General features: G+C 44.0%; 1 protein-coding gene across 1 annotated transcript in view; it reads left to right on the top strand.

Moving 5' to 3' along the window:
• The first annotated feature begins 9698 nt into the window (after nucleotides 1-9698).
• Nucleotides 9699-24684, top strand: part of LOC124775340 — a 531162-nt gene continuing 516176 nt past the window's right edge. The window contains exon 1 of the mRNA XM_047250172.1: nucleotides 9699-9814. The gene's annotated coding sequence lies outside the window, so the exon portion shown is untranslated. The remainder of the gene's footprint in view (nucleotides 9815-24684) is intronic.

The raw sequence follows: 24684 nt of genomic DNA, 5'->3' as shown, positions 1-24684 counted from the left end.
GCATGTCCTGACTTTGCCCCGCACCCGTTGAGGCTGTTGCCCTTTCTGTACTTGCCCAAGGCCATCTAACGTAAAAAAACCGCCCAGCCCACGCCACACAACCTCTACTACCCGTGTAGCCGCTTGTTGCGTGTAGTGGTCTCCTGACCTATCCAGCGGAACCCAAAACTTCACCACCCTATGGCACAAGTCGAGGAATCTGCAGCCTACACGGTCGCAGAACCGTCTCAACCTCTGATTCAGACCCTCCACCCGGCTCTGTACCAAAGGTCCGCAGTCAGTCCTGTCGACGATGCTGCAGATGGTGAGCTCTACTTTCATCCCGCTAGCGAGACTGGCAGTCTTCACCAAATCAGATAGCCGCCGGAAGCCAGAGAGGATTTCCTCTGATCCATAGCGACACACATCATTGGTGCCGACATGAGCGACCACCTGCAGATGGGTGCACCCTGTACCCTTCATGGCATCCGGAAGGACCCTTTCCACATCTGGAATGACTCCCCCCGGTATGCACACGGAGTGCACATTGGTTTTCTTCCCCTCTCTTGCTGCCATATCCCTAAGGGGGCCCATTACGCGCCTGACGTTGGAGCTACCAGCTACCAGTAAGCCCACCCTCTGCGACCGCCCGGATCTTGCAGACTGAGAGGCAACCTCTGGAACAGGACAAACAGCCATGTCAGGCCGAAGATCAGTATCAGCCTGAGACAGAGCCTGAAACCGATTCGTCAGACAAACTGGAGAGGTCCTCCGGAATGTCTTTCGCCCCCTGCCACACCTTGAGACGACCTCCCACTCTACCACAGGTGAGGGATCAGCCTCAATGCGGGCAGTATCCCGGGCAACCACAGTCGTAGTCCGATCGGGGGATGCGTGGGACGAGCTGGTCGTCCCCAACAAACCCCCATCCGGACCCCCACAGTGATGCCCATTTGCAACAGCCTTAAGCTGTGTGACCGAAGCCAACACTGCCTGAAGCTGGGAGCGAAGGGATGCCAACTCAGCCTGCATCCGAACACAGCAGTTGCAGTCCCTATCCATGCTAAAAACTGTTGTGCAAAGAACGTCTGAACTAATCTACAGAGAGCTCAAACAAATCGACACAAATTTTAAACGGTTATTAAAATACAAGATTGCCTAGGAAATGCAGTAATGCTGCTACTTGCGCACTGCTGACACACTGCTCGGCGGCGGAAGGAGACTACGCGATTTTACACTATTCAGGTACTAAAACGCGATGCTACAACTCTCAAATACTATAATACGCCCGAAATTTATGAATTAAACAATGCAAGTACCAAAGACACGCAAAGAAATTAAGAATTAAACTATGTAACAAATGAGTGAGCTAGAAGACTTGCTGCTGCAGCTGCTTATCCAACGGCGGCAGGGAGCACCTGGACGCCATAGCACGTCAATTACTGAAGACAATGTGGAACAAGTAAAAAAAATGGTTCTGAAAAATCGCTTAATCAACACCGGAGAGTTTTCTGATGATGAAGGCATATTCTTTGGCTCATGCCAAGCATTTTTTTCTGATTTTTTTTACGCATGAAACGTATAGCAGCAAAGTTTGTTCCGAAATTGTTGAATTTCGACCAAAAACGACGTCGCGGAACAGCGTTCAGCGATTGCTGAATGAAGTCTACAACGATGGAGAACTTCTAAAGAAGGTTATAACAAGTCACAATATACGGGTATTAAGGGTATAACGTCGAAACTAAGGCCCAATCGTCCCAATGGAAACTGCCTGAAAAGCCGAGGCAGAAAAACATTCGACAAGTTCCATCGCACGTGAGGATTCTTCTCAGTGTTTTCTTCAGTTATAATGGGAGAGTGCATCATGAGTTCCTGCCTTACGGTCGTACTGTTAATAAATATACTACCTGGAAGTTACGTGCCGTTTGCGTGAAGCAATCCGAGAAAACGACCAGTGTTGTGGCAAAACCACTCGTGGAAATTACATTGCAATAATCCTCCCGCTCACATCTTAATCGTTGTTTGTGAGTTTTTGGCAAAAAAGGAAACCATTATATCGCCTCAACCACTGTATTCGCCGGACATGGCCCCCTGTGACTTCTTTCTATTCCCGAGACTGAAGAGAACCATGAAAGGACGTCGTTTGCCACCTCTGATGAGATAAAAACTGAATTGCTCAATGAACTGAACACCATACCAAAAAGTGAGTTCCAGAAGTGCTTCCAAAATTGGAAAAAGTGCTGGCACAAATGTATAATGCTTCAGTACGATTACTCTGAAATGGACAGAGTTGACTTTGATGAATGAATAAAGATTCTTTAAGAAAAACAAAAGATTCCGGTCACTTTTTGATTACACGTCGTAGGATGCAAACAGCAGTAGAGTCCACGGAGAATACTGTGGCCGATAGATGCGCGGACGGCAGGACATGAGTGAGGAGCGTGGTAGTGGTGGGGGTCAGGTGCAGGCGTTGTGGGGAAAATGTGCAGTGCTGGAGGGGAAGCGCCATTCTAAACTGAAGCCTGTGCTCACATTTTTTGTAAATATTTAGTGGGGCCTCTCCATGTCCACGATGTGACCGCCCAAAAGGATCTGTTACCTCTGCTTTCGTTAGTATCTAAAAAGAATTCCGTCAAAAATGCAGGCATTCATTTTCGCCTGACTTGTTAAACCATTTGTAAGTTTCAGAGAAGCGTCATGAGTGGTGAATTTTGAGTAAAACCTACACCTCTCTCTGGTAGCCATGTTAAAATTTGCTTCCGTTTACACAGTCTCACCACATTAAGATGTTGTGCAGACACAGTTATGAGAAAATTCTGAAACAGTGAGGAACTGAAGAAAACTAAGACCAGTAGCTTACGAAAAGGCACATCCTCAGTACAAAAAGCCTGTAATGTCGTCACTTATGTTGTTCCAAGACCCATAGCATTTCTTGTTTCACCATCATCGACGGCCCTTAAAACTTACATTCTTCCATCAAAAATGTCTACAGTTAGTGGAATAACACGGTAGGTAATGAAGTTTTGCATAGTAACGATAAGGCGAAATACTCTCCTCTTTGTATGCTATCATTTGCCAGAATCTCATTTTGACATCTGAAACCGTTTATGTAATATGAGGAATGTAGTGGATATTTCACACTGCCCTTATCACTGGCATGTTGCGATCATAAATGTGTGTGCTTTGACAGATCAATTTTCTCGATATTGGTGACAGACAGACGCTCCTAACCAAGTCTAAAGAAAAATTCTATATGTTAGCTAAATTTCATACACAGCAACATATTACGTAATACGGACCCAATGCAAAATCATAGTGACCTCTATTTTTCATTGGAAATTTTCCGAATTTCGCGCAGTATCTTACTGCCACTTAAATACCACAGTAATTATGACCAATAACTAAATGGCCACAGGAAGGGCATCCAGCCACCCCCTGCAACTACCACTGCCAAATCCACAGTAACACGGCTGACGCCGCGTTGAAGCAAGACAAAGGCCCAAAGGAAATGGTGATTTGAGATGAATGAAATGAAATGTGTGTGGATTCCTAAGGAACCAAAGTGCTGAGGTCATCGGTCCCTATATTTACACACTACTTAAACTAACTTATGGTAAGAACAACACACACCCCCATGCCCGAGTGAAGACTCGAACCTCCCGCGGTAGGGATTGCGCAATCTGTGACATGGCGCCTCAAACCGCGCGGCCACTCAGCGCGGCGATTTGAGATGAAAGAAACCTAAATTGCTTTTCATGGCTAAAAGCCAAGTAGTATCCTTTTAGATCCCTCAGCAAAAGTTTTGATACAAAGCAATCGCAAAACTTCGTTTGACACATAAAATTCTAAGATTCTGAGTTAAACATCGAGCTTTAAATTCTCAGTCGGTACCTCATTTGTTGTACATAATTTCGATCGTTATTCAAAGGTACCTCAGATGTTTCTCTACTCTGTTTTTTCCCTCACGCTTATACAAATCATTCCAAAAACATTTGACCGCATTTTTTCAACTGTTTCTTTTTTTCATTTTCAAGTTTAGTTCAGAAAGCATGAAATCTAATATACTGAAGTATCAGTCGGTGTTTCATTATCATTAAGAATGTACAGATTAAGAGAAAGCAGAGAACTTTCACTTTTAGCTGTGATTCGATATTTAATGTCACTTCATTTGCGTAGCTAGCAGCAGCTGTTAGAGAAATATTTGGGTTTTCCCTTACAGCAATAATCGTTTCTTAATTACAAATTGCTATCAAATCATTAATTTTATTTTTGAAAACTGGACTTCACACTGGTGAGTTTGATATCCCTTTTGTCCATTTCCACGTTTTCATTTGGCTGCAAACAATTGGACCAAAAGTTTTCCTCAAGTAACTAATTATGCTTTTCGTATTTACTCTGATTACTTTCAGGCAATTAAATCTTTCAATCTTTCTTCGCAAAACTAGACTTCGCGTTGGTCAGTTTCACACCCCGTTTGTCCATTTCCCTCTCTCCTTTTAACGCTGCTACCTCAAGGTCAAAAGGTTACCGTTTCAATAGACGGCCATTTTGGAGATTTTATTCGGTGGGGACTGGGTGTTCTGTTGTCCTCCTCATCATCGAGGAGCGAGTCGCCGAAGTGGCGTCAAATAAAATGACTTGCACTAGTCAGCCTCACATCCCCAGATGCTGTCTCCCCGCCATAATGCCATGCGATCGTTCCATTTCTCTGTTTGGCTATGAAAATTCGGACAAAAATTCATTGAGTGATTTTTGGTGGGTGTTGTTTTCGCTCCGCTCAAACAATTGACCTATAAAGCAAAGAGCTGATAACCAGAGCCACGCGTAAAACAGCTCTATAGCCCACGACCGAAGGTAGCACTCTCCAAATTTTTCTTTTCACTTCCCTCCAGTCGAAACAGAGGAAAAAGTGCAGTTGCGCTCTGCCAGAACTACGGTTCGGTGCTCCTGGCTACACTACATAAATAACGTATTAATGGCAGGATTACCGGTAGGGAAAGAAACGAAAATGAATGTGTAAGAGAGAAAATAGGAGCAAACTACAACTCTTTTGAAACTTCCTGGCAGATTAAAACTGTGTGCTGGACCGAGACTCGAACGCGGGACCTTTGCCTTTCGCGGGCAAGTGCTCTATCAACTGAGCTACCCAAGCACGACTCGCGCTCCATCCTCAAAGCTTTACATCCGTCAGTGAAGACGGGGCGTGAGTCGTGCTTGGGTAGCTCAGTTGGTAGAGCACTTGCCCGCGAAAGGCAAAGGTCCCGCGTTCGAGTCTCGGTCCGGCACACAGTTTTAATCTGCCAGGAAGTTTCATATCAGTGCACACTCCGACGCAGAGTGAAATCTCATTCTACTACTATTTTGTTTGTTTGTTTTTTTTTTTTTGTTGGGTTGGTTGTTTGTTTTGCAAATAATTAGAATCGCATATCATCAGCGTTAGTTTGCAGAATATAAACTGCATTTTATAAGTAATAAAAATTAGCTGATTGCGCAACTTCTGCTCTTTTATGTAACCAAAGCAATTACTTTTGAGGCAAGTATCGTTTATATGCACAAACATAAAAAAAATATAATTATTGTTGTTATTTTGACAAAGCTGTGCCATAAAGGCACCCAGAAGAGAGGCGATTTGCGTAACCTGCAGTTCGCTGAACTGGTCGCAGGTGAATGAATCATAAATCAGAGAAAATTAGAATCCAGTATTCCTTCATTTATTAATCCAATTTTACGCGTTTGGGAGTTAAACATCATCACAATCGTGGTTCAGATAAAAACCAGAGGACTACTTAGTTACATTTTGGCTTGCAACGAACATGAGCAGACTGAAGTTTTAATTTTCTACTCAATAGAATGTTCTTCGTCAACATCAAAGGTAAGAGTTTCTTGTTATTATTGGCAAATGACAATGTTGTCTATCAATAACAGAAAGGTTGTTAGTATTGAAACTTCCCCTTTGAATGAAAAGAATGACTGTGCTGGTAAAACTTCTACGTTACTTGATTTTCAAACTCCAGAGTGAAACTGAACGTACTGAGACTGTTTTCTCTTTGCTTATCCTCAACATTTCTCAACTGACACACAATATTCTAGAGCAGCGCAATCTGACTTTTAATAATCCATGCAAAAGAATAGCCCTGACCAACAATAACCTATGCCCTTCATGAATCGCTTACCTCACAAAAATCTTCGTTACTCGAACTACTGCAATACAGCGAGCGCCTATACTGCCAGCTAAATAAAAGAATCTAACTACTGAAGGCACTAACTACTGATAAGCATATAGTTAGCGCATGAAAGATTTTGATAGAGAGCAATGTATTTAACAAATTTCTTTTTCTGACGAACACACATCCAGATCGTCCGCTGATGTTAACATCTCAGAACTCTGGCATCTCTCACCCCACAACCACCACAGCTGGCGGCTCATCTACACCTGCCCAACGCTACGGGCTGTTCACATCCAACAGCCCGACACTACACACTGGCGAAAAACTTCCAACAATGAGTCCAACCAGCCACAGACTGCACACAGCGCAGTCAGCGATTTTCATACAGAGCGCTACGTGGCGTCACCAACATAAAAATCTAAACAGCCTACTTAAAGTATTTGTATTGAAGCGACGTTTGATATTTTTCTTACTTTTTTTTATTTTACCTGTGCTGTTGAGGAAATTTTCCGTTTTCTAGTGCTGTAGGATAAATCTGTATTGTTTTCTTTATTTTTATTATAACATCCCTCTGTTTCACATTACAAATCAACAGTTTTCGAATAAAACCTGAATTATAAAATGATACTTTCATTTTTGCCGTAAATATTGGTTATTCTTAAGTAGCAGACAGGATGGTGACTACGAAGAACAAAAACGTTCCGTAGGTTACCCTTCTCTTTCTATATCCTGAGTTTCTAGATGAGTGGCAACTTGTTAGAAGACTGAGAGGGAGAAAAATCCCGAAACACCAGCTGGAGACTGGGAACGCAGTTACAGATTACCCGATAGAAGAAGCACAAGTCTTTACTAAGACTTCTGCAACATAAAATCGACTAATACAGTAAGATCTGGACATCCGGGCAAAAGAGAACGAAATAACCATCAGCCAAACGGCGCAACGGATAGCCATACAAGAGACCAGGAATGCACCTCGACTAACAACACCCAGCGAAATGAGGACCGTCGGCCGCTGTGGTCGAGCGGTTCTAGGCGTCTCAGTCCGGCGCCGCGCGGCTGCTACGGTCGCAGGTTTGAATCCTGCCTCGGGCATGGATGTGTGTAATGTCCTTAGGTTAGTTAGTCCCATAGTGCTCAAAGCCATTTGACCATCTTGAGGACCAAGTTTAAGAATCTTGAGAACAACAATGTATCTGGCCCAGTTGCAATAACAAATGAATAACTCAAGAGACTACCGAGGAAGCTACTCGTCCTACAGACTAGAGTTTACAACAATTGACTGCGCAACTGCTGTTTCCCGAAAAAAATGGCAGCTCGCACACGTCATTCCTATTCTAAAAGCAAGGGAAGACTTAACCTGCCAATCAAAAACCTATCAGTTTACTGAGCAGTCCTGGAAAAACTTTCGGAAGTATCATTAAGGAGATACTAAACCACATTTTAAATGAAACTGAAATGATCCGACTTGAGCAATATAGTTTCCAACAGAAGTTTCGGAGGAGCTCCAAGTGTTGAGAATTACGGAGCATGTCACGAAGAATTTCAATACAACAACCTTGACCGCTGCTGTTTTTCTATACGTGGATAAAGCCTGTGATAAGTGATAAGATCTGGTACGCGAATTTGTTACGGGAGATGAGAGATCAAACAACGATCCCAGTCAACTATACTAAATTTATAGCGAGCAATCTCTTCATTAAAAAAAAGGCCAGAACAACTTGAAGGCATGAGATGGAAGACCACACTCGTAGACGTCGTAATTCCTCAAGGCTCGGACTTGTCATCATTCTTGTTTACAATCTACGCTAACGACGATTTATGACCTTCAAATGGCTCTGAGCACTATGGGACTTAACATCTGAGGTCATCAGTTCCCTAGACAGAACTACCTAATCCTAACTAACCCAAGGACATCACCCACATCCATGCCTGAGGCAGGATTCGAACCTGCGATTGCAGCAGCAGCGCGGTTCCGGACTGAAGCGCCTAGAACCGCTCAGCCACAGAGGCCGGCTGCAGACCTTCAGCTGACATAGTTCGCTGATGGCACTGCGTCCTTTCCGAGTGGACGCCAACCACAACGCCGACGTCAGAAGACTACAGACACAAGTGAACCTCACCACAGAGTAGTGCAGGCATAACAAGATTAAAATTAACCCGAGCAAAACGACGTCAATATACTTTAGCAATAAACCTTCACAACTAGATTCTAGGGCAAGAGGTACTATGGAGCTCGACCGTCAGGTATCTGGGAGTTTTTCGTAGACACGTGCAAGACCTAATGCTTAAAGCCTCTGGCATGGCGAGGGAACTGATGCCACTATTCTGCGGTAGAGAACTCAACATCTCAACAAAATTTAGACTCTACGAAGTAACTGTGGAATCAAAAATCCTTTATGGGGCACGTCTTGCGGTCTTGCTATCAAGACCCAAATACTGCACATCCAGATATTACAACACAAAGTCCTTCGGTGGAGTCTTAGGGCTTCACGATACACGTGCATCCAGACACTGCACGAGGAGCTGAATATAGGACATACTGTAGAAATGATCCAACTCAGGTTTCCAAAATTCATGAGAAATTAGACCATCTCCGACATATCATACATCACATTCGAGAACCTTGGCATTGGTACGGATTGTCCAAGGCATTAGTCGAATAGGACATCATAAGTGAGACAAAACAGATTGTGCAAGGCATTTGTTGAAGAGGACGTTAGAAATGAGACAATACAAATGGTTGAAATGGCTCTGAGTACTATGCAACTTAACATCGGAGGTCATCAGTCCTCTAGAACTTAGAACTACTAAAACGTAACTAACCTAAGGACATTACACACATCCATACCCGAGGCAGGATTCGAACCTGCGACGGTAGCGGTCGCGCGGTTCCGGACTGAAGCGCCTAGAACCGCTCGCCCACAGTGGCCGGCGAGACAATACAAATAAAGAAAGAAACCTTCGGACTTACGGACATGTAGCCCTTACAAGACCGCCCCAAGTGCAATAAACAAAGTGTGAAAATTTAACCGCACCCATCACAAGTACAGAGTGCTGAAGAAGCGATGGAACTCACCGATTGCTGTTTTTTGGGGATACTAGTAAGACAGTGATCCCATACGTGAAGAAAGCGTTCGTAATGAGGTAACGCCCGATAGGTATGCAACGTACAGATAATGAGGATACTACTTTGGCTGACCACTGCTACTGGGAAAACTACCGTACTCTGCGCTTACTTATAATGGCTACGGTAGCCTACAGCAGTTCTACAACTCTAGGAAAGAGTGAACTACCGTGGGCATTAACTACCTTCTGCACGTCCGCAGCGAAAGGAAACAGTAAAAAAGAAGTAGGTATCAGGAGAGATGAGACTCGCCGCGCCGGCGGAGGGCTTTGACACGGCCGGCGGCGCGCCGCCGCGGGCTGTTGGCATACGGCCGCCGACACCCAGGCACGCGCTGCAGCTTCGCCCGCCGGCCGCCAGAGCGCGCGCGCGCCGGCCGCCCTTTCCCACTGTGGGAGCCAGCGTCGCGTCCAGTCGCTGCGCGTCCCTCTCCACGGCAACCGCCGAGTGGCGTCTCCACGACCGACCTCTCGCCTGGCGCGCGCTGCTCCGCCACCGTTCGACGCCCCTCCGGCGTCGCGGGACATGTGACCCTACTCACAAGGTACGTCGCGACGCGTGCCGGCTCCTCGTCGTGGGGTCACTTTGCTCGTGATCCCAGCGTCCGTCGAAATTGTGAAACTTGTGCATCCTCGTAAACTCATTGCGTGTTTACAGTCCGCGTCGTGGTGTTATACCCTTCCAAAGTTTCAGCCGACCCGTGTCAAAGTGTGTTCAGCACAATATCTGAAACAGTGAGCAGTATGCCAGTTTGCTTCTGGAGAATACTTTATATGAAGCGTATCGACGAGTTTGTTGTCTCTGAGAGACTATCTTCTAATTGCTGTGATTTCCGTTCCTTAACTTCTACTACAGCCTAATAAACCAAATAAACCATAAAAAATAGTGTACGCAAATTGGCCAGTGCCGATTGTCAAAGACGTAAATATAAAAAGAAAGAGTACGAGATAGAGAGCTTGATAGGTGTCGTGGATACCAACCTCAAGTGGCAGGGAATATATCGTGCTTCCGGGTATTCACTTGAACTAAGTTAGGGAAACCTCGAAAAGCTATATTTCAGCATCTCCACAGGTATTTGAACACTGCTCCATTTGAATACGAGTAGTCTCAAACACAGCACTGTATCTCCCGGTCAGTCACTGTTTAAGTCTGCAAAACAATTTCACGTGTAATTTGCAACAGCGGATGAGACCAAACTTCTTAATGTTTTATCTTCTGGCAATCTCTCTTCACATCAAACTCCTCTCCTCTTTGCTGCCTTCAGCACTTCCCTCTTCCTAAATTTCCATCTGCTGTACCTTGCCTTCGAGTATTAAGGTGCATAAATGTGCTTATACGTTTGTTTATATCTGTGATGGTTTGTTTTGTGTGTGTGTGTGTGTGTGTGTGTGTGTGAGAGAGAGAGAGAGAGAGAGAGAGAGAGAGAGAGAGAGAGTGCGTGAGAGGGCGGGGGGGGGGGGGGGTGAGAAAAGAGTGATTTAAAGAAAGAGAAACTGATAGCAATAGAAAAACACTCACTAGAGGCTCTCTTTTCTTACGAAAAAAGCAGCCTTACTACATCTTTAGTTATCAAATCACCTTTCAGTGTTTTAAAAACACTGTGATTTAGTCTCTTTCCTGTTCCAAGTGCGAAAGGCATGCGGAAAGAACAACCAGCAGTAAATCTGCGTTGAAAGTTTCTGATTTTCCCATCATTCATACTTCATTTTATCACTCCAAACCAACGTGTGGTGGTCTGAAATGCATTGTATGTAGATGTACTCTATTAATTGTGATTATTTGTTACTGACTGAATCATTCTAACTAAATATTTATCGTAACCGTCGTTTTACCTTATCATATTATATTTTCAGTATCGGAATGTTGTTGTTAATTCCCTAAAGAAAATTGTATTCATTGATACTGCAAAATGATTATATATGCCATCGAGTAGTGCTTGACCGAAAGTTGAACTGTTAAAATAAACCTTTACTAGAATATCGCCAGTAACATTATTGTATGAGCGCATCTTCCTCGATGACGACTATGAAACAGCGTTTTATCTAATTCAGCTGCAGCTCGCGGTGTAATGGTGCCGGAACGGTAGTTCAGTGCGTGCGGTCAGAGGGCTGGGGGTGTTCTTTGCAGAAAAAGGAGGGAAAAAAACCTGAGTGAAGTATTCAGCAACGAGTTGAAGGGGTGTCACGTGACGTCCGTCCAGACCAAATGACGACAACGAACAAAATGAGAATAAGAAATGGTTAGCGTCGCTGCCGTTAGACCACGGTGTTAATCCTAGTGACTTCCCGCGTCCGGGAAGATCTGACCAAGGAAGCATCCACGGCTAGGTCTCAGTTGACACCTTCCATGGTAACTCAGTGTGATTGAAATATGGTGCAATCTTAATTTCTTCTCTTCTTCGAATTAACAAAGGTGTTGCGCGGTGACTGGCTCATCAGCCTGTGACCAATCCAGCATATCTGCTACATTCATTCAGATTTTTCCTAGACAGTTGCTCCTAGCGTGATTAATAGCGCATTCTCGCGTATTGTAAACATACACATCTGCGTATCCACAAATGGCCTTTCAGCAAAGTTTCTGTGATGTACTGGTATATTCACATTTCGTTACTTTCCAGAGAAAAATGACACAATGCTTAAAGTCCTGGACTCGCATCCCAGAGAAACGGGTATCGAATCTGCGTCCATCCATCCAGATTTAGGTTTACCGTGGTTTCCTTAAACTGTATGAGGCAAATCCGGAATGACTTCTTCAAAAAGAACACCGCTGTTTTGCACTAGCATCCTAGTCCAATTTTAGCTTGTGTTCCATCTGTAATAACCTAGCTGTCGGTGGGGGCATTTCCCCTTTAATTATTTGAAATGCAGTCATCTTGCATTATTGCCATGTCGAAGCTGATGGCCAGATGTCTGCGTTCCTACATCACTGATCTAACAACCCAGGTACTGGAGTATAAATCACCAAGAGTCTATAACAAGAAATACAGATCACTTCAGGCAACATAAACTTCTCATGGGTTGTTCATCCAAATTGTTGGTACTCTAATCGTTTTCCATAATCGTGGCAAAGTTTTTATGTTAGTATGTTATTTATTCATTCCAAACCAATGCACTTTTTATCTGCTTTTCCTGCTGGTTCTTGATACAGAAATTTTGTCTCCCACTTCATGGAGTACTTCCAGTTGCTTATTCTTCGTGCCGATACTTTACAAGCTTAAAATAGTCCCTGACATGACCAAAAAAGAGAAAAAAACAAAACCTGAAGGGAGTTCTAGTTTTAGTTATTCTTCTTCTTCCCCCCTTCTACCCCTTCTCCTCCTTCTCTCCTTTTGTTTTTCACTGTGTTACACAAGCACACACATTCTTTATTCTACTTTTCTTTTCAAGATCGTAGCTCTAACCCTACTCCCATTGACAACAAATTACACTGTGACCTCTACGCTAAAAATACTCAGTCTAGAGTTGTTGCCAACCTTAGGGTAAAGATTTTTTACGAAGGATACACCTACGTTTCAAGACCGTTCAACTCACAGTAAATGATAAACACTAGCGGACATTCCTGGGAGGTATCAGTTAGCGCCCGTCACTCAAGTGATACCCCTACTTATGGATCCCTCCCTCTTCCCCTTCCACCAACCTTCTCGATTCCCCCCCCCCCTTTCCATTACTAGCCCTCCTCCCTTCCGCCGCATCCAGCTCCTTCACAACCTCACTCTCTCTCTTTCTTGAACTGAGACGTTCCGATGCACGGAGAAATTAATTCGCATTCGGCGGAAGAATAGAATTCAGAAAACGGATCACAGTTACTAGCCACTTTCAAAAGTAGTCAGTATTTTATTTAAAGTACAAATCATTGTAGCTGTAGCTAGTGTCTGAAGTAAGGCGGATGTCAGTATGTGTCACTGCAGATTGTATCAAAATGACTTTCTGCATCAAACTTTCCCTATCTCTCTACACACGTGCAGTTAACACAGAGGTTGATTCTTCTGCGTAATAACACCATTATTTGCACACTTACGGTCTTATTTTGTGGACGGTACCAATTAAGAGCGCACAGCAAAGTCTGACTTAATCTGCATTCAGTTCGCCCTGAGAAGACAGTGCAAAGGGGGTGGCGGTCGTTCTAATTCTGATCGCCCTTCTTCTGCAGACACTCTTCTTTGTGACTCTGCGATCAAATGGTGGAATGGTGTCAAAACTGAAAAGGGTGAGGTTCGTTCGCCTGTCGACACTGTGACATATTCCTGACTGTACCAACATGGTCTCCACAATTTCAGTGGCAATAAATTGAGAAAAATAAGCAACCCCTATCGATGAAAGTTAGCCAACTGCACTCTGTTTATAGTAACATTTTGGCTACTTCTTTGTCAAGTAAAACTGGGCGCCTGATAGCAACGGGTTATGAATTTCGTGGTATAAGACATATAGTAACATTTTGGTTACTTCTTTTCAAGTAAAACTGGGCGCCTGATAGCGACGGGTTATGAATTTCGTGGTATAAGACAGTCTTGGTTGCCAATTGTTTTATCTATTTATTGGCAATGAGGCGCTTCGCCCTTGTGAAGCACCTTCAGGTTAACATATGAAGTAATGTCGTCAGCCAACATATGGTACACGGCGTTAAAGGATTGAAGTTGGCTCATCACGTTACTTGTCACGTAAATCTGAAGATGCCCCACGAGGGCGAAACGCGTCGTTGTCAATAAATAGAAAAAAAGTTGGTAACAAAGATTTTCTTATTTCAAGAAGTTGTTCCTTTTCCTTGAGGCGACAAAATATACAGACGAAAGATAGCGGAGGGGAGGATTCAGCACGTTTTCATATGCGAGGGACATGATACACTGTTGTTAGATATTCTTCTCAGGTTTAGCATTTCCTGCTAGTAACCGTGGACAGATGTGTAAACCTCTCTCGCGTTTCCTATCACTCCCGCCAGACACCTGGTTCTGTACCAAAGTGAAGCTAAGACTACGAAAAGATATCCACATCTGAATATGTAGGTTCCCGTTGTAGATGTGATTTTTACAGTCATTCCAATATTTCGAGCAAAAGGACTACCGGTAGGAAATGTCATTGAATTAAATTATTGAACAGAAATAAGTAATGGTGTGTAGCAGAAAAAAAGAACGAAAAAAGTGAGTAGATGAAGGAGTAATAGGAGAAATCGTAAAGATAACTTAATGACTTATACGTGGTCCTTAGCAGGTCTATAACGAGAGAAGAAGTGGAGAAACAAAAATGTGCAAAATTTAAGAAACAACACATGAGCTTAACAAGCGCGAGGCAATTAAAATTGAAAACAAAGATATGAGCTGAATATGGATATAGTGAAGAAAGACGGGACAGAAATAAACAATTAGTTGTTCGATCACCACAATTCCATCGCTAGCAAGTAACGGATTTCCCATAATACTTTTACGAGCTTTATTCATATTTCCGCCGCGCGGTGTAGCCGAGCGGTCTATGGCGCCTTGTCACGGTTCGAGCGGCTGCCCCCGTAGGAGGCTCCAGTCCTCCCTCGGGCATGGGTGTGTGCGTTGTCCTTAGCGTAAGTTAGTTTAAGTTAAATTAAGTAATGTGTAGGCTCAGGGACCGGTGTAGTATGAGACAAATTGGAATTGTTTGCTTCCATGCAGCCTCTCTCATTCCTGCCAAAAATTCATCCTTACAAAATTTTGTATTCTATATACTGATATAATACTTCAATTCCAAGGTCGTAGAAGGAATAACTATTTTTCTGTCCCAATAACTGGAACAATGATGGATTATACCAGATCATACGTATCTGTCGAATGTTTTTCATTTTTGATTTTTTCATTTTTAATTAATAATTAATCAGTTGTGTTTCCCAGCATGCCACCTATTAATTAACGTAGGACATACTGTCTCATCCTTGCTGTCAAGGGAAACCAATTGGTAGCCTGTAGTGCATGATTCTTACAATCGTTCCAATATTTCGTAAAGGAGGGTCATACCTGTTTTCATATGCGAGGGAGATAAACTGTTAAACGATTTTCCACTGTCGTCGCTATTACTTGAATTAACATCGTTTCCCCACATCAGCTTCGCGGGTGTGATGCACGAGCTATCGATGTTTCTTCCTGTCATAGTACAGTTTCTGATCCGTGACATCTTCCTAGTTTCAACTCATTTTCTCCACCACTGTTTTCACTGTGTCTGGCTACCGCTCCCTTGGACTGCTGTTGGTCGCTTGCCAGTGCCGAAAGTGCTTTGTTGCTGCTCTGCATTTACCTGTTCTCATCAAGTGATGATGCCACTGCAGTCTGCTGTTTCCAATAATACGAGAAGACTTCAAAAAGTAAGTTACACATTATTATGGCAGGCCAAGTAACTTTTACTACATGCTGCAGTACATCTCGAAGCGAAACAGATACATGACACTGTTTTTCAACACAGTCACCAAGTCTCTGTGATCAAAAGTCGGATCAATCTACAAATCGTTCCGTTCCTCGACGACAGATATCTGCTCCCTCTTCATACAGCCTTCGAGAGCCACTGTGTGAATGTCTTCATCGTCGAAAAATCTGCAGTTTGTTGCGAATCAGTTCCTAGATTGCCTTGACATTGTCCTCTGTGGTCGATATCGTTGGCCTTCCTTCCCGCTCGGCATCAGTCACGTCTGTGCGGCCGTGGTCAGATTGCTGGCACCATTCCTCTACAGCGGGACGCGACGTTGCATTTGGTGCATGCAGCGCCAGAATTTCAAGCTGAATTTGTGTGCAATTTAGACGTTTTTCTCACAAGAATTGTACTACACCATGTTCTTCAACTCCGGCGTAAGTTTCGCATCGCCGCGCCATTTCATTCGCACACTACGAGATGCACATGTTAACGGTAACACTGCAAAATTGGTTCTACAGGAAACACAGAACCTGTCCCTCTTCTGGCACCGCGCCAATCTTGTTGTGCAGTTTTACATGGGTAAATTACGAAGTCTCCTCGTGTCTGTTCAAATGGCTCCAGGCACTATGGATCTTAACGTCTGAGGTCATCAGTCCCCTAGACTTAGAACTACTTAAACCTAACTAACCTAAGGACATCACACACATCCATGCCCGAGGCAGGATTCTAACCTGCGACCGTAGCATCAGCGCGGTTCCAGACTGATGCGCGTAGAACTGCTCGGTCACAGCGGCCGGCACCTTGTGTCTGTAATGGGCCTACCGTTGTTTCGTTGTAAGATTGATATCAGTTTTTTTTTCCTATTTGATCTCTTTTTGTTTCCTTAGTCTTCTGATTCATGGTTCTGAAGAATTTCCATTCTGTAGTTTATGTTTTCAGCGCATATTACTTGCATGTCTGGGTAACCAAGTGGGTTTTTAAAATCAATTCGCAGTTTGTCCAGAAAAGTATGAAAGATGACTAATAAATGTTCTCAAGTTCCCCAGTCTGTAATTCCGTGTAGAAATGAACTATTCTCTAATCTGTGGAGAAGTAAAGTAAGAGAATTAATTGTTGTAGATAAAATTTTTCGTAGTCTTTTTATAAGTTAAGGAGGTGTAACATTGTATATGAGCAAAAATAAACACCATAGCAGTCTTAAATTATAAAAAGTTAGCAGCTTGTATTTCAGCTCCAGTTGTAAAATTCGATGCATTTCACACTACATAGAAGCTTCAAACGAGTCGTCTTTTATAGGGTAATACATATAACAGTAATGCTGAAACAGGGAGTGGCAGTCTACCGTTGTTTTGATGTATCTTAATTGATTTCTGTATCCTTCGTGAAACCATATAGTACTGAGAAAAGCCGCGCGGAGTGGCCGCGCGGTTTGAGGCGCCATGTCAAGGATTGCGCGGCCCCCCCGCCGGAGGTTCGAGTCCACCCTCGGGCATGGGTGTGTTTGTTTTTCTTAGCATAAGTTAGTTTAAGTAGTGTGTAAGTCTAGGGACCGATGACAGCAGCAGTTTGGTCCCTTAGGAATTCACACACATTTCAACATTCTGGACTACTGAAAAAAAAAAAAAAAAAATGTGTCGCAATCATGAGCAAATTATTTCTGGACATCTTATTTTTGTGCTTGTAAAAGCAAAAAAGAATCCTCTGACAGTTATTTGACGATGTTTGTAGTCTAATGAACGACTGAATGCTTTGTGAAGGTGTGGGTCCACTGTTTTATTTTTAACTCGCTTTCAGTACTGCCTGTTTCAAGCAATGTATAGTTTTTTATATGTATAGAACAACGTGTGTACGAAGTCTTTATTTACTGACTAAATTGATCAAGAGTGCAGATCAAAATAGTTCTATAAGAAGAAACGTAATAGTTTAACGTCCCATCGATTCGCGATCATTGGACAGGGAGGAGAAGCTTTCATTAGAACAAGAAAGACTAGGATGGAGTTGAACCGTTCTGACTGGCATGTCGATACCGATTGCTCTCTCTCTCTCTCTCTCTCTCTCTCTCTCTCTCCCTCTCCCCCCTTTTTTAAAAAAAAGGGAAAGGTGTCACCACTATTTACTGTTCATGAAATCATGTCGGGTGGCAGCGCTGAAATACTACGTCGTTCCGACGAGTGTCACACTCATCATCTTTTGGGGTTCTGGGTTAGTATGAAAACAATGCGGATGCACCACTACGTACACGTGTGGAACGCTACCTATCCTTCCCATCGGTACCGATGCGCGGGTGTCCAGATTGCGCAGGAGTTAGAGCCATGCCAAAGTCACACACTCTGCACACAGCTATTACTTTTCTTCCATAGTGAAATAATGCCAATTTACCGACCTAGATGATGAGCTAGGCCGAGGTAAACAGATAAATTGGGTGATAATGTCATTCGCTTTACTGATTTATATGAAGCTTTTCACCTTGACAAAGCTGATTGTTTATTCAGAAATGTTCAAGAAGCTTCTCACTTGTCCTCTCAGCATTTAGTGACCTCTGTTACCATTCTCAAGAAAATCTGATGTTCTATGCAGCAGAACAACAGAGGACCTACACAGTTTTACCCAGTAACGTTAAGCACGAGAGCACAATACCAGTTTCTGCAGAGTAGCTGTCAAATATTCAGCCACGGGAAAACGAGTTTGCACAAAACTAGGATAGACATTACCGTAGATAACGAATAATAAAATTATGGCCGGTCGCAGGTTCGAATCCTGCCTCGGGCATGGATGTGTGTGTTGTCCTTAGGTTAGTTAGGTTTAAGTAGTTCTAAGTTCTAGGGGACTGATGACCTAAGATGTTAAGTTCCATAGTGCTCAGAGCCACTTTTGAAATTACGGCCGTTGTGCCTCTATACTAAGATGAATGTTGTGTATAACATCTGTACGAAATCTTTTTATGACATTTTCTAAAATAAGAATGAAATGTTCGGAAAAATCAACAGGTATTTCACTTGGCACGATTGTGTCGGTGTTGGTATACTCCTTGATATCTTCCGACTTAATAGTCAACTGATCTGGATAAGGAGTGGAGGGGAGTGGAAAGGGGAGCTAAAATTCAACGAGGAACAGGAACCACGGAGAACTTCCGTATTCTGTGTACATGAAGCGCTGGTAGATGCCACAGCAGATCCCAGTGGGAGACATAGGATATACAGGGATCGAATTCAGGGTCTCAGAATTTTTAGTTATAGACACACAGGCTCATCCTTAACGCTCTTATGGCAGAAACACCCGTTGTCATAAGAGCAAAATCCTTTCCGTCCCACTCCATCGTTCAGCCACTTTCTCGAAGTCCTTCTCATAGCAAGAACCCGACTTTGGAAAAAGCACTCGTTACACTTGTACATCCTTCTTTCCAACCAGATCTCCTGTTTTCACGATATTCTTAGCTGGTACAGTCTCCTTAAATTTCCTTTCTCCTATAATCCACTAGATCAGAAAACATTTATCCTGTACACCGATAAATTCTTTTTATACATGCCACTATCATTTTTGTTATTATTGTCACTACTATTGTCATTCTTCTTACTCTTCTTGTCCTTCATCTTATTATTATTACTATTATCATTAGTAGTGGCAGCAGTTGCAGTAGTACAGCTACTGCCAGGATTAACTTTACTAGTTCATAGTCAGTACTACGCTACTGGCCATTAAAATTGCTACACCACGAAGATGACGTGCTGAAGGCGCGAAATTTAACCGACAGGAAGAAGATGTTGTGATATGCAAATGATTAGCTTTTCAGAGCATCCACACAATGTCGGCGCCTCTGGCGACACCTACAACGTGCTGACATGAGGAAAGTTTCCAACCAATTTCTCACACACAAACAGCAGTTGACCGGCGTTGCCTGGTGAAACGTTGTTGTAATGCCTCGTGTAAGGAGGAGAAATGCGTACCATCACTTTTTACGTCTTTGATAAAGGTCGGATTGTAGCCTATCGCGATTGCGGTTTATCGTATCGCGACATTGCTGCTCGCGTTGGTCGAGATCCAATGACTGTTAGCAGAAAATGGTATCGGCGGGTTCAGGAGGGTAATACGGAAGGCCATGCTGGATCCCAACGTCCTCGTATCACTAGCAGTCGAAATGACAGGCATCTTATCCGCATGGCTGTAACGGATCGTGCAGCCACTTCTCGATCCCTGAGTCAACAGATGGGGACGTTTGCAAGACAACAATAATCTGCACGAACAGTTCGACGACGTTTGCAGCAGAATGGACTATCAGCTCGGAGACCATGGTTGCGGTGACCCTTGACGCTGCATCACAGACAGGAACGCCTGCGATGGTGTACTCAACGACGAACCTGGGTGCACGAATGGCAAAACGTCATTTTTTCGGATGAATCCAGGTTCTGTTTACAGCATCATGATGGTCGCATCCGTGTTTGGCGAATTCGCGGTGAACGCACATTGGAAGCGCGTATTCGTCATCGCCATACTGGCTTATCACCTGGCGTGATGGTATGGGGTGCCATTGGTTACACGTCTCGGTCACCTCTTGTTCGCATTGGCGGCACTTAGAACAGTGGACGTTACATTTCAGATGTGTTACGACCCGTGGCTCTACCCTTCATTCGATCCCTGCGAAGTCCTACATTTCAGCAGGATAATGCACGACCGCATGTTGCACGTCCTGTACGGGCCTTTCTGGATACAGAAAATGTTTGACTGCTGCCCTGGCCAGCACATCCTCCAGATCTCTCACCAATTGAAAATGTCTGGTCAATGGTAGCCGAGCAACTGGCTCGTCACAATACGCCAGTCACTACTCTTGATGAACTGTGGTATCGCGTTGAAGCTGCATGGGCTGCTGTACCTGTACACGCCATCCAAGCTCTGTTTGACTCAATGCCCAGGCGTATCAAGGCCTTTATTACGGCAAGAGGTGGTTGTTCTGGGTACTGATTTCTCAGGATCTGTGCGCCCAAACTGCGTGAAAATGTAATCACATGTCAGTTCATGCATAATATATTTGTCCAATGAATATTATCATCTCCATTTCTTCTTGGGGTAGCAATTCTAATGCCCAGTAGTGTATTTACTCACATTGTCACTTCAGACACTCAAATCATTATATAAAATTTGTCGTACTGAAATTGCTAATTGCTATTTCTTAGGAAACTATGCTGTAAATTAGGTACTGAATTTCTGAAATCCTGGGCCAATGCAAGAGAGGGCCTGCTGGCCCTATGCAAGTCAGATTAAATTAATAAATGAATATAAACATCCATGCCACCACCAAGCGGTACAAAAACACGGATCGGCTGCAGATGGGGAGTGTATGTAAATCCGGCGCAAAACATCTGCGCGAGGCGTCGTTCAGTTGGGGCATGGAGTGCAGAGAGAGCGTGTCGAATTTGTAATGGCGACTCGCACTGCATTTAGATCAGATGGAAGCACAAAAAAATGTGGTGCAACAAAAGGCGGCTGCGCTTCCTGGTGAGGATGACGCCGGAGCTGTTGGAGGAGGTCGTCGACGTTGCCTGGTAACGGCGTCTCTGGCGGTCCCCTCCCTCCCACTTCTGCACACATTGTTCGCCGAGACAGACGGCGGCCGGTCCTGTGGCGCTGTGGGAATTCGCCGCTCCGCTCACAGAGGACACTGCTGAGACGGCGCGTTGTTGCCGATCAGGTATACAGCGGCCTTGGTAAACCCTTCTTACCCATGAAATTATTCAGTCTTTCGAGACCTTCGTCTGAACTGTTATCCTTAAGATCGCTTTATAAGGGTATGCTTGTTACTTAAATTGTCCAATGCTTTGATGGGGCTACTACCCAATACGGTTAAAGCGTAATGAGTCTCCGGGGTCGGACGTTTTATTATATTATATATCGTTTAATTCTACATGTCCACTATGAATAAGTTAATATTAATTTTCGAATTTACACTCCTCGCCATCGAAATAGCAACACCACGAATTCATACTCCTTCTACGCAACGACCAAGCAGTGGCTAGCGAATAGTGGCGTGCTAGTCTCTGGATCAAATGTTTGCCATGGGCGAGAGACCAGGCCTGTGCGACAGTTGCACACATTCTGTATCGAGATACGTCAGGAGTGAATGGATAACACGTGGTCCTTCGTTATCCTGTCTTATTGCAAACAAGTCCGTTTCCTGACCTAACTATATCGCCGAGCCAGCAATGAATTTGTCCTCTTCGGGATTAGACGTTTTGGGCCATTGAGATCCTTCGTGGAACTGAGAACTGCATTTCTGAACCAATCGATTCCATGTTCACGTGACTTTGATGAGATCCTGACCAATGCTACGAGCAATACCACGGAAGTAGAAGGTGCGTCTGAAAAGTTTGATGAGTGGCCTCAAAAAGATTAGGAGACAAGAGTTAAGAACAAAATAGCTTTACTGGCCTTCAAAGCTACAACACACTCCAGAATTCGCTTTTAGATCTTCTGGAAAGTGCCAGGAAACGCATCTTGTAAAATTGCTCGAGGTACCGTGGTCACGCATTCTTGGATATCCGCAACGTCACAATAGATAAGACTTGGTGCTACCGATACAATCCGGAGACCAATCGACACCCAGTGGCATCCTGTCCGTCTTCCCCGCCTCTCTCGATTGGAAATTTAAGGCGAGTCAAGCCTTCGTTGTCGAAAAAGACGATCAATAACGTCTTAATCTTGCATTTCGTCAGCCGACATTTTTTGGGACTATGGGACGATGATGTTTTTCGCTTGCTCTCCAGTTGGTACTGGTAGCACCACGTTTCATCTCCTGTTACGATACGGATAGCCAATGACGCGTAACCACGGTGCTTCGAGCGACTCCACACAGTTAAAGTTAATGAACGAGAAACCCGCTGCGTAATCTTTCCTTGCGTATAGCATGTACGAGTGTGCTGAAATGCTAATCGTTTGCATATCCAAGCATGTCGTACCGGTATGACGTTTGTTTCATGTCGTCTTCATAATGCTGCAATTGTAACGGCGAGCAGTGTATTTATATAAGGTGCGATCAAAACCTTTCCGTTCGTAGGCCGTACAGTCCGGAATCGGTGTGCCAATCAGGCAAAATCGCCGTGATCATTGAAACAGTCATCCCACTGACGCACCAGGATGAAGATACCCATTTGGTAAAACATAGCGTTCTGCTGCGTGCAGAAGTCCGTAACTGCCTGCTCGACATCCTCATCCGATAGGAATCGTCGACCCTTCAAGGCGTGGTAATCGCATGGCGAGAGGCCAGGACTACATTAGAGCGGGTGATCGAGTGTCCCCCAGTTGAGTTGGCGTAACTTCTGTGTTACAGCTTTTGAGATATGGGGACGTGAATTGTCATGAAGCAGGAGCACCCCCTGTCGCTGTTTTCCATAAATGTAGTTTCCGACAAAAAAAATGGTTCAAATGGCTCTGAGCACTATGGGACTTATCATCTGAGGTTATCAGTCCCCTAGACTTATAACTACTTAAACCTAACTAACCTAAGGACATCACACACATCCATGCCCGAGGCAGGATTCGAACCCGCGACCGTAGCAGCAGCGCGGTCCGGACTGAAGCGCCTAGAAACGCTCGGCCACAGCGGCCGGCGGTTTTCAACAGACACGTTGTCCATACACGTTCTTCTTCATTCTCCTGTAAGTGTCCACCTATGTTCGTCATTCAGCAGCCAAGAAAAGAATAACAGCACTCAGGTACTGTTTCAACGCATTTGATAATAACGTCGCCATAGTTCACGTTTCTGCATTTACCGTACGCACGTGGGAAAGACAAGAATGGCACACTAATTCCTTGCTTACATGTCAGTGCTTATACAGCGTGGTCAGAAACAGCATGAAAAGCTTGTAATGCAGTTGCAGGGGAAGCTGTCATGAGAAACAATTATTAAGGAAAAGCCTCGTTAGGCTTGCGCCGTTTCTGAGTTATTTAGGTTTTAAGTTAGCCTCTCAGGAAGTTGCGTGTGCAAATTCAAGCAACCTGCCACGGACAGAGTCCCAAATGTGTGCATCGTTTGATTTCTTCAGACCGCACAAACGTAACATTTGTTCGCATAGCTTAAATTTAACACTTACGAAAAAGGCACGTTTTAACTGGTAATGAGCATTTCAACAAGTGGTAGCCCACAGACGCACAGATGTGTGTGCATTACTGCCTTTTAACGCGTACAAGTCCTTGAATTCGTGTGTGCAATGACTTCATTGTCTAACTTTAATGCTAATTAACTAGAAAACGGAGCAACATATCGAATTTTCTTCTTAATAATTATTTCCCGCACAACCTCACCTGTAACAAGCTTACAAGCTATTCAAACAGTTTACGACCACCCTTCATATCCGCATCGGATTCGGACTACGTTGTATGTACGCTGCAGCAATGTCCTCACACAGAAACTTTTAATCGTCCATTTGTAAGGTTTTGTATCCTTATTATGTACCTAAGATCACAAAAATTTATTACAGTTCAAATGGTCAGGATGAACAGGGCACTGAAATACAATATTGCTCTTTTCGGACCTAGTTCATTACAAATCCAAAAAGTGCTTTTGCAGAATTAGTGTAAAAAAAAAAACGGAACAAAATACATGGTGACAGATGATGCTGATGGTTGGAAAAGTTATTAAATGGGGAGGGGGTGGAGCTAGAGCGATGCCTCCCTTAACATAATAGCAACAACGCTTTCTGGCTATATGTGAGGCACTGACCGAGATTGTAAACCTCTAGCTGAACGGCAATACAATGTGCATCCTTTGAAATACAGGGCCGCAGCTCAGATGGACTCGCTGCAGTGATTAATAATTCCTCAGTCAAAGATTGCTAATAGGCCTGAGCTGACGATTTGCTCACCGCTGAACTGCCCAATGAGTGGTGTGCACACTGACTGTAGGTGCGCAACTGCAAAGGCCGCGACAAGCGTACCCACGCCGCGATCTGTGCAGAGAATCAGGGCTGGCGTGCCGGAAACACCAAGAATCTGTATCTGCTCTCCGACAATTTGCTGAGCATACAGCGTACCTCTGGCGAACTGCCCAGACTGTTCTCTACGG

Source organism: Schistocerca piceifrons, chromosome 2 (assembly GCF_021461385.2).
Source record: "Schistocerca piceifrons isolate TAMUIC-IGC-003096 chromosome 2, iqSchPice1.1, whole genome shotgun sequence".
Classification (NCBI taxonomy): domain Eukaryota; kingdom Metazoa; phylum Arthropoda; class Insecta; order Orthoptera; family Acrididae; genus Schistocerca; species Schistocerca piceifrons.
The sequence above is the reverse complement of the archived record's forward strand: the minus strand, read 5'-3'. Positions and strand labels throughout refer to the sequence as shown.